This window comes from Octopus bimaculoides, chromosome 1, assembly GCF_046866305.1.
Source record: "Octopus bimaculoides isolate indiv1 chromosome 1, ASM4686630v1, whole genome shotgun sequence".
NCBI classification, from domain to species: Eukaryota; Metazoa; Mollusca; class Cephalopoda; order Octopoda; family Octopodidae; genus Octopus; species Octopus bimaculoides.
In genome coordinates, this window is record NC_142928.1 from 117,234,598 (window position 1) to 117,246,487 (window position 11,890).

The window sequence follows — 11,890 nt, forward strand, 5'->3', positions numbered from 1 at the left end:
ACATTAATTGCTGGCAAGATGCCAAAATGCTTGTCTTCGTCTAACGAGGATTCGACAGATTTAGAGGCCAAAAAAGCGGAAAAAATATAATTGAAAGCTGTTTCAGATTCGTCTGAAAATGAATTCCCAATTTTTCCGAGGACTCCCGTTGCAAGGAGGAACATCGAGGTGAAAAGCCTTCAAACGGAGGAAGGCAAACAGAAAAGAAGTTTTGCGTCTGCAGTTGGAGATAGAACTCGCCAACTGTCGACGAATAAAAGTGATTTGTTGATGTACAAGGACATGATTATAATTCAAGATGGCGTTGTCAAGGTTCAACCACCAGAAGGGTTTTAACTGACAGAAAGGAAAAAAAAACTATCATATTCAAGACGTACTGCGAAAAAGAAAGAAAAATCGAGCGAGCAAGCGAGGAGAAGGTAGAAAAATGTTTAAAGCCCATCTGGCCAGAGGGAAAAAATTCTGTACCATCAAGGTACACCTAAAGAATATTGAAACGGCACAATTGCACTCGGTGAAATCATTGGAAACAGAAGACGTAATTTTAATACCAATATACATGGGTATGAGGATAACCAAAATACGAATACTAAAGGTCTCACCTCAATTCGACCCTATGTGGTTGATGGCGGAAGTCTTGTCAGAAAGAATACATGAGATAAACTTACTTCAGGCTACCTTCTCTGAAAAAGCAAATTGGACCGGCCACACGGTCCACCTGATTAATCAAACAGAACAAGCTGTATTGGAACAGCTTCCAGAAAAAATAGAAGTTGTGGAGGAGTTCTTCAACGTTTTTGTCGAGGGGCGTAAATCCTGATGTTTTCAGTGTGGCCAGCTAGGCCATATAAAAAAAAATACTGTAAGGAAGGCGAGGAGGAATCTGAAGATGAGGAGGGAGAGAAAGAAAAAGAAACAGAAAAGAAAGTCACTAGCAAAAGAAAAATAGAAAATGTAAACTAACCAAAACAAATAGAACCACGACCAAAGAAGACAGCAAAAAGAGTCCAATCAGGCTAGTCGCTATTTATGTACCCAACATTATGGGCCCGCAAAGTGAATATTTTCGTGACCTTGGCAAGTTCCTGGCCACGTCGCATTCACTAGTATTGTTAGGAGACTTTAACAGAATATATGACGCACACACAGATTGTGTTGGCTCAAACATGAACAGAAAATGTAACCCAGGCTTACGGGATCTGCTAAGTCACTTTCAGCTAGCAGATCCATATAGCTTGGAACACCCGAACACTCCACAGTGTACGTGGTCAAATAGTGACGGGTCTTCCAGAACATATCTATATAAGATTTTAATTAGAGAAACAGATAAGTCCATAGCTAAGTGTCCACAATTTTTTCTAGTCAGCTACAGTGACCACAAGATGGTTACCTGTAAACTAACGGTAGATAAGTGGCATAGTCAGGGATCTGGCTACTGGAAACTCAATATGTTCCTTTTGGCGATTGGGAAGTACAGAACGCGGATCGAGATGTTTGTACAGAGGGCATTAACAGGTACCATCATTAGTGGTACGCCCTAAAAAGAGCCATCAAATATGAGACTATTAAGTTTAGCATAAGTTTAGCTAAGAAGGGACGTAGAATAGGAAATTGTCTAGTTAAGGAACTAGAAGAAACTTGGAGGACTGGTAATGCGGACCAAGCGAGGTTGAAAAGACTGGAGTTAAACCAGCATCTTGACGCCCAACACATGGGAAGTATTGCCAGAGCTAAGTTACGTGCGATGAGAAGTGAAGGAATCAATGCCGTTGGAAGGGCCCGAGTGGTGGAAGCTCGACAAGGAAATAGTTCCACTATTCGGTCTTTGACGAATCAAAATGGTGTCTTGGCAAGCGAACCCACCCGAGAAAATGTGTGAGGCCTTTTGGGAGTACTTCGCCCAGCTGTTCGGAGGTGACGGCGGTCCTGGTGATGGGAGAGCTCTCGAGGACTTTCTTGCCGGGCTGTCGTGTCTCTCGGGGTCGGATGCGGAGTCTTGCGAAGAGTCAATTACGCTAGTGGAGGTGATGGAGGCTTTGGCCGACTGTAAAGCGAGTAAGTCGCTGGGACTTGATGATCTTCCGTACGAGCTGTATAAATGTATGCCAGACTTGTTCGGGAATCTACTGGCTGACGTTTACGCGAACTGGCAACAGAATGGGTTTATCCCCATATCTGTGCGCCGGGAAGTAGTGATGTTGGTCAGAAAGGACCCGGACAAGGGTGACGTTATAGAGAATTTCAGGCCCATCACTCTGTTAAACGCAGAAGTGAAGATTTTGGCCAAGGTCTTAGCGAAAAGGTTGGCGCGTGTCGCGAATGGTATAGTCGGGGAGGCACAGACATGTGCCATCGCAAGCAGAACCATTCAGGATACCCTCCATCTTATTCGCTATACCATAGAGAGAGTTGATAATAAATCTGCTAAAGGTGGGGCATTGGTACATTTGGACCAGTCTAAAGCTTTTGATAGGGTTGACCATCGATACCGGGCGGCTGTGCTTGCGCGGTTCGGCCTGGACCTTGGCTTCCTCAGGTGGTTTATCGCTTTGTACCACAACATTGACTCGATAGTTCGGGTAAACGGTTTCCTTTCGAAGCCGTTCTGCATCAGACGCTCGGTTCGCCAAGGATATCCGCTCTCACCACTTTTGTATGTAGTGGCTCTCGAGCCCCTACTGCGAAGGCTGAGTGGCATCCCGAGAGAACCACGTCTGGAGGAGTTTGTTTGGGCTGACGCGGATGATATCACTATCAGCGTAACCTCAGTAGCACGACTACGTGAAGTGGGAAAGACTATTGAGGCTTACGAGGAGGTGGCAGGAGCAAAGATTAGCCGGGAAAAGTCGGTCGGCTTGCAGCTCGGCACCTGGGTTGGCAAGTCGATGCCTTCAGACAGCGTTGTTGGGCGCTAGACGGAGAGACCGGTTAAGTTGCTGGGACTTGGTTTTGGACCAGGCCTCCAGGTAGAGAACTGGACAGAGGTATTGAGCAGAGTGGCTGCAGTAGTCAAGACAAAGTCTTGGCGGTGGCTATCCCTGAAAGGGAGGGCGGAGGTGGCCAATGTGTTTATTGCATCGGTCATTACCTACCGCCTGACCGTCGTGCCCTGTCCGGATTCATGGTTGATCAGGTTGGAGAGACAGCTCTTTCACTTTTTGTGGAAGTGCAGGTCGCCACTTGTTATACGCTCTGTCTGCTGTCAAAAGCCTTTAGAGGGAGGTTTAGGGATGCCTTGGTTAATGATGCGCAGGCATGCGTTGAGATTGAGGTACCTCTGGATTCTCCTGGATAGTGAACGGGTGTGGTCTCCGCTGGCCAGACAAATGTTCCCCGAGTTCAAAAGTTTTTGCAAACAGGAAGCCTGGTGTTCTCGTAGACCAAGGTCGAGTGAATGGCATAAAGAGTGTCGTAAGGCCCTCTTGCTTTTCCGGCGCTCGGGCAACGCCAGCGGTGGGGGTTCCACGACGATGGCCTGGGGGCGACTCTAGGTCTCGGGTTTATTCAACTGGACAGCCTGTTTCACCGTACATTCGGGTTGAGAACGTTGGACAACTTCCAAAAGTCCTTAACCTGGCAATGCTACAGAGGTGCTTTGCCCGTTTGGGATAAGCTCGCAAGACACGGTAAGCGTCAGTCGCCGACCTGTCCAAGATGCGGGGGAGACAGGGAAACCGTCCTTCACGCTATTGTTCAGTGTCAGGAGATATCTGAAATGTGGGCTTATGCTGAACACCTGTTGTCCGGTGTAGGAAGAGTACAGCTGTCGACTGAGTCAATTATAAAAATTGACCCACCGGGAGTTTTAACAAACGAAGTAAGAATTGTTTTCTCACGGTTGTAGCAATAGCGAAAGAGGCAGTATGGAAGACTAGGATAAAAGGAATTAAGACAGGCAACTTTATCTCTGGCCACAATTTACGTTCATTCTTTACTTTTCATTTGAAAAAGAAAGTGTGGCTGGAGAGGAGATGTTTGTCGGAGTGTACGTTCCAAAAGAGATGGAAGTATGTTGCACGAGTGTTGTGCGTGCAAGGAACCGTGTGAATAGACGGAAAAAAAGAAAAGAAAAATGTGCCAGCGATAGATCGGGGCTTGTGGGGTCGGAGCGTGGCCTGATCATCGCTTCATTTGTGTTGTCTAACGTACTGTTAATATCATTCGATTTTTTATATTTTATATAATTTTTAAAGTCATATTTTATGTAAACCATTCGCATTACTGATCCCAATCAGTTGTTTTGTACCATTCTATTTTTAGCCCCCCGTGGGCAATAAAGAAATTGGTATTTTGTCTGTCTTTACATTCTGAGTTCAAATTCCGCCGAGGTCGACTTTGCCTTTGATTCTTTCGAGGTCGATAAATTAAGCACCAGTTACGTACTGGGGTCGATCTAATCGACTGGTCCCCTCCAAAATTTCGGGCCTTGCGTCTAGAGTAGAATAGATTATAAATTTCCTTGTAATGTTTAGCTTAGAATTATAACATTGTTTAGTCCATTAAAGTTTCAATACCTACTCAGCCTCATTAGCTGAACGAAATTATAATAAATCTTTCTATTAAGGGTACAAGGTTTGAAATTTTCGCAAGAGGGAATAGTTAATTACATCGACCCCAGTAGCTGACAGGTAATTATTTTATTGACCGTGAAAGGATGAAAGGCACGTCTGACCTCGGCGGAATTTGACCTCAGAACGGTCGCTAAGTATTGTGCTAGACGTGCTAACGATTCTGCTAGCTTGCTGTCTTATAGTTATACTATTTTTTTTTTCACTTCGTTTTGTGGTATGTAATTAAAGATAGTCACACCAATGTAATTAATAAAATCATCATCGATAAATTTATACTGAACTTTAACAATGAAATATATGTATATGTTATTTGAGACATTCTGTTGCATTTATGCAAATGTACATATAGTATTATAGGTGTATGGTTTGTGTGTACATATGCATGTCTATAAACCTATATTTATAAACGTGCGCATACACATACATGTATGTGTGTATGCACTTCTTCAAACGTATATTTAAAAATATACGCATATACATAGGCATACATTTATAATGTGTGTGTGTGTGTGTGTGTGTGTGTGTGTGTGTGTGTGTGTGTGTGTGTTTTCGCGCGTTTTGTTTCAGTACTATAATTTGTTTAATATCCTTCACTGCAGATCTGACTTCTATAGGCCATGAATCAAATTATTCTACCATTTATGGAGATTAATTTCTTATTTCGCCTTTAGTTTCTCAGCGAAAGACTTCTGAATCGGATTAAATATCACTCATAGATAATAAAGCCAATTCCTACGAACACAGTGTAGGAAGTGAAGTGGAGCATGGTTATATACAATAAGAACACCTACATACAATAAGACACTGATAAAAAAAAAACTAAGAATACTACACGCATACAAACACACACATGCACACACATGCACACACACACACACACATACATACCATACAGACACAGCATGTGAGGAAAAAAGTGAATTTAAGAAAAATGTGAAACAAAGTGCTGAGACATATATAGTAATGAATGGAAGAATAAGTAGAGAAGAACATATGTACATTAAATATCGTTTAGTGAACGATGAGTAACGACAATACCGATAGCTATAGTAATGATAACTATATATATATATGTCAAATAATAATTTATGATTGTGTTGACGGCTACGAATACGTTGATGATGGAGATGGATAACGATAACAATGATTCTAAATTTACCACAAAGCACAAATTTTAAGTCAAAGACTTAAATCGATTCATGGGACCCAGCGGTTACTATACTAATTTTATTGAACACAGAGAGGTTTGAACTGAGTTTTTAAACAAATGCAGTTAGATATGGGATGAAGAAGACATAACCGATTCCAGCATTCCTCACTAATACAACGAATGATTTCCAACATAAGCATTATGCTTATGAACGCAAAGAGACTGAACACATGGCGCAAGACAATTTAATTTACGATCTAATCTTACAAGTGCGTTGTATTGAAACAATAATAATCCTTTCTACTAAAGGACAAGGCCTGAAATTTTGTGGGGAGAGGACTAGTCGATTATATCGACACTAGTGGTTCACTGGTGCTTAATTTATCGACTCCGAAAGGATAAAAAGCAAAGTCAAACTCAGCCGAATTTGAACTCAGAACGTAAAGACGGACGAAATGCCGCTAAGTATTTTGCCTGGCGTGGTAACAATTCTGTCAGCTTGCCGCCTTAATAACTATAATAATGATAATGATGATAATAATAATAATGATGATGATGATGATGATGATGATGGGTCTCGTTAAGCATAAAGGGTTTTAAAACATTGTGGATGGTGCAGGATAGTACAAAAAAAAATGTAAACAATAAAATAACAAAAATAAAGCAACGAAAAATTCAATAGTTTTCCAAAAAGAAGGAGACTTCAAAGAGTCACTCACAAAATCATGATCAATCAGATCGCTAGGGCAAGCTGTCATCAGGTTTTATTCTTAGACAACAAGCTCATGTTAAACGCAGGCCAGTTCACTCGAGCCATCCTCACCACTTTCATTCACCGTTCAACAAGTTTGTCGGAGGCAGCAATTCCACTTCCATCTTAATTTACCGTTTCGAGTGGAAATTGCAAACATTGAAGGGAACATGGTCAAAGCGATTCAGCGATTTTAGTCTAGTTAACCAGACAACAGTTGGTAACAAGTCGACATCACTCGGCCACAGCGAGTTCGTAGAGAACATCTTGTTGCTCTGCATACATGTCGAGCAGGCCTGAACGACGGCACTTACATGCCTCTAGTTTACACCAAACTATATATGCCTATCGGAAGCACTATCGGGTCAGAGATTTCTCGAAATTATTCTCGAAGTTGAAATTGCCTGACCAGATGCATAGTGTTCCACTCGTCAGATGTCTAAATTATCACAGAGCAGAGTGGAAGGAAGTGCTTTGCTCAAGACGATGCACTGTCAGGTCTGGAAATCGATACTTTGATCTTGCGATCGTAAGTGCAACACCCTGACCTCTCACACACACGTACACACAAATACATATAGGGAAAGAGAGAGAGAGAGAGAGAGAGAGAGAGAGAGGGAGAGAAAGAAAGAAGGAGAGTGTCAGAGTCAATAGATTGAAAGAGGGGGATAAGGAGATACATGTTTGTGCATTAAAGAAAAAGTGAAAGTAGACAATGCAAATAAATTCAGTATTTATTGTCATTTCTGTGGAATTAGAAATTTGAGGAGGCGTAGAAATCTTATTGAAGTGCAGTTAAGACCAGGTAATTTTAGAGATGTCAATGCAACAAAAGTGCACCCACTGCTCATATACCTGTGGCTTTGCATTGATGGTAAATTCAATATCTTCAATAAAAATAGTTCCATAAATAAACGATCAACATTAAAGTTTAAATACTGCCACGAAAATATCCTCATTCTTTAAATCTCAATACGACAAGCGAATCAGACAGAATTAGCAAAAAGTAAATAGTTGAAGAAATGGATGTCTATAAATCACCATGCCGTCATGTCGTACACAAGACTAACCGGATTAACAGGTGTGAGTATAAATACACAAAAATATACAGACTTGTATGTATGTATGTATGTATATGTACGCACACGGGCGCGCGCATACAGACACTCCCCCCCACACATATGTCTACTAAATGGTTATGAGCTACTAATAGCTTCATATACTGAATATATTATCTAGGGCGGGTTTAAAACAACTAGAAATCAGGACAACAGAATAAGAGAAATTACGAGAAAAAAAAAAAAAGGAAATGAAAGTGGGTTCAAACAGTGGAATTACAAGAAAAGGGAAAAATAAAGGAAAAAGAAAAATTAGAATTAGAGTTATGTCCCCTGTGACCGTAGAGTTATAAGGCTAGATGGTGTAGAATCGACGGAAAGGGCTTAAAGTCTGCGATGCAGCTGTTCAGTAGGCACACGCACATATGTATTTTAGTTTATCTATCTATTTATCTATCTATCTATCTATCTATCTATCTATCTATCTATCTATCTACCTACCTATCTATCTATCTATCTATCTACGGTGGTGCAGATGCACACTTATTACATATCCGTACACAACAGCACGCTAAGTTCGGGTGACGTGTTGTGTCCTTGAGGAAGGCAGTTCCTTTCACGTTGTTCCAGCACACTCAAACAAAAATGAGTACAGACGACAGCTAATGGGGTCAAGCCATAGTGGGGGTGGGGGGATTGGCATCCTGTTCGGAGCAGAGCCTTTCACCCCTCGTTACATAAACGGAAACTGAGGTAACCTCCAGCGTAATGGATATGTAAGGTCAAGATAGACTTTAACTTTGTACGGAGAGAAAGGTATACATAAATACATATATGTATTTATATATGTCTATATGTACGTACATACGTCCGTACATACATACATACACACATACATGCATGCATGCATACATACATAGATATGAGAAGTAAAAAGAGGACACTCCCTTGCAAACTGATTATCCTCAAGCAGGAGCTAAAAGATATCAGTGAGAAACTCCGACATCAGAAAAGAATAACCGAGAGAAAAACAATAAACAAAAATTCAACTAGAACCAAGCAGAGACATCAGAGGTAACATCAGAGGAGACATACAGAGACATTAGAGGAGAAGCAATGAACATCACAGAACCATCTTCTCGAAAAGACACACTTCTGGAGGAAAAGCTGGATCAAAGAGAAGTAGTTTAATCAAGATGCTCTGCGGTTGCAAAAAATTCGAAGAAGTTATTGTCCATGCATTACCCCAAGACACATAGCATTGATGGTGATACCTTTATAACTGCGATCCAGAAACTTCAGGATAGAAAAACACCTGGAAGAGACTTGATTGTTAGATATTAGTTCAAGAAGCTAACTTCCTACCGACCATATCTTATGAACCTGTACCAGGAAGCTCTCAATGGAAATAGTAGCATATCACACTGTTTCCCAAATGCAGAACTACCATCATGGCAAAAAAACTACCGGCTAATTGCATGCCAAAACCCTAGTGTATAAGATATATACAACATGTTTAAACCTCCTCCTCCAAGACCATTGTGAAAGCGATAGCATTATTACAACAGAACACGCAGCCGGGAAGAATGGAGTCTGGGTATGTGCCGAGAAATTGTTAATAAACAAAATGTAATGTCAAAGATGCGGTGGAATAGAAAGAACCTAGTTTCAATGTGGCTAGACTACAAGAAAGCCTTTGACTCTCTTCTAAACTCATGGATGCTAGAAGCCCTTCAGTTTACTAAAGTTCCAGTGAACATAGTTAAAGCCATAGCTAACTTGACTTCATCGTGGGCCACCACCTTGAAATTAAACACAAAGAGTGACTGTATTATCACTGATAGTATACAGTGTCACAGAGGCATATTCCAAGAGGACAGCCCCTCTGTGATGTTGTTTGTACTTTCTGTAAACTCCTTGTCATTCATGTAAGGAAGTCTGAAAGATATCTCACTGGTTCACATGGGAACAGAAATACCATGGCCGCAGTTAAATGACTGAAAAATTAAAAGAGTAAAAGAGTAATGGCACTTGTAACAAAATAAGCGCCACTAAAGAATATTACAGTCGAATAAAGAAAATTTGGAGCTTTCTGCATTAGAAAAAACAAAAAAACTACATCTCACAATTTGTTTGCAGTACCAGTACTTATACCAACATTTGGGTTGCTTGAATTGATGCTTGATGAGATCCAAAGCTGAGACTTGGAAAGCAACTCCTTGAGAAGCATTCCTTGTCTGATAACTTTAAATACATGTCCAAATATGTCGTACGATTCTATTCAATGTATCATTAGTATGTGCGTATGTGCAATGTATCAATATGTGCGTATATTAGCAGACGACCATACATAGATACGTAAGTAGAAAACTCCGAGATGATAGTAACATTGATCATCAAAGCAGTCTATCATAGACTAACAACTAGATTACAACCTCCCACTTTGATGGGGCATGCATTTGCAATTTAGGAACAGGAAATATCAACCAAATACGTGATGCACAAAAAGGATATAGACTTTGTGGAGTTAACACCAGAGATATCACACACATCATAAGCAGTTGTCCAAAAATGTCATCACGGTATTATCTACCAGTGAGCAATGATGTTGTAACTAAGACACTGTGTAACGAGATCCGCCGAAAAGATAACTTCGAGGACAAAAAAATAAGAACCCACAATATGGTAGAAGCCATAGCCACTCATATCAAAAAGGAGTAGTGGTGGAATGTCCCAGTGAAAACCTCATATAAAATGTTAGCACAATAGTCCTGATATAATGATTTAGGATAGAGAATAGAAACTGTGTACAGTTGCGGAAATCAGGTGTCTAGCGGATGTTAACATAAAGGTGAAAATCAGTGAAAAAGAGACTACTTACGCTGAACTATTGAGAAATCTGCAGTTATCCTATCCAGATTACGAGTTCACGTTTATACCTGTAATTATTGGAGCACTGAGATATGTAGCACACTGCCTAAATAGTAATTTTGAGAAATTAAGCTTCTCAAAACCAGAAGGGAGAAAGTTGATTTGAAGTCGACAGAACCAATTCATCATTGGAACTGAAGAAATTTGTAAAACTTTCGAGTTTATCATTTAGTTATATATACCAGCATGTCAAGATATGCAAGTATATGTATCAGAAGACAGATAAAGCATACAAATCTGCACGTATACATACATACATACATACATACATACATACATACATACATACATATTTGTACTCACATACACGCACACATGAAAGTATGCACGCACAAAACACAAACATATGTATGTATCAATATATAAGACTTATTCGAAACTGCAATTTCTGGACTTGCAATCTAAAATTTTTCCGTGTACATGCATTATAAATACACATGCACTCACACATACACACACTTACACACATTTACACACGTACACACTTATACGTGTGTGTGTATGTTTGTGTGTATGGATATGTATGTATATGTGTCTACGTGTGTATATATATATATGTATATATATACGTGTATATATATATATGTATATGTATATATATATATATATATACACACATATATATATGTATATATATATATACGCATATATATAAATGTATGTACATATATAAATGAATGTATATATATATATATATATATATATATATATATATATATATATATAAATGTATTTATATATAAATATGTCTATATATATATATATGTATATATATACTTTATTTAAAAGCAGCAGAAATATAACAAAAAAACCGTTACTCTGAGTTTCACGTTCCCGTTCATCGGACAGTTTATATATATATATATATATATATATATATATATATATATATATATATAGATATAGATATACACATGTGTGTATATTTATGTGTGTGTGTGCTTAAATATATGTGTACGTTTGTGCGAGTATCATAATCGTTTTTCTTTTAACGTACCTACTGGTAACTGTCAATTTTTTCTTCACAATAATTTATTCTTTCCTTTTTTTTCATTATTATTATTATTATCCTTATTATTATTATTATTATTATTATTATTATTATTATTATTATTATTATTATTATTATTATTATTATTATTGTTGTTGTTAATCATTCCCCTTTCCTTTCTTCTTTTGCACGCCTTTAATACAAAACACTCTCCGTTCTCACTTTTTCTCTTCAAAAATATTTCAGCATATGCCTTCTCTCGGAAATATTTAATAGCATTTTTGAGAAATAAACTGTCATCTGTATATTTCGCATTTAAAAAGTGATCATGCTTATGATTAATACCAGGATCATAATCCATCATCACTATTTCTTCTTCTTCTTCTTCTTCTTCTTCTTCTTCTTCTTCTTCTTCTTCTTCTTCTTCTTCTTCTTCTT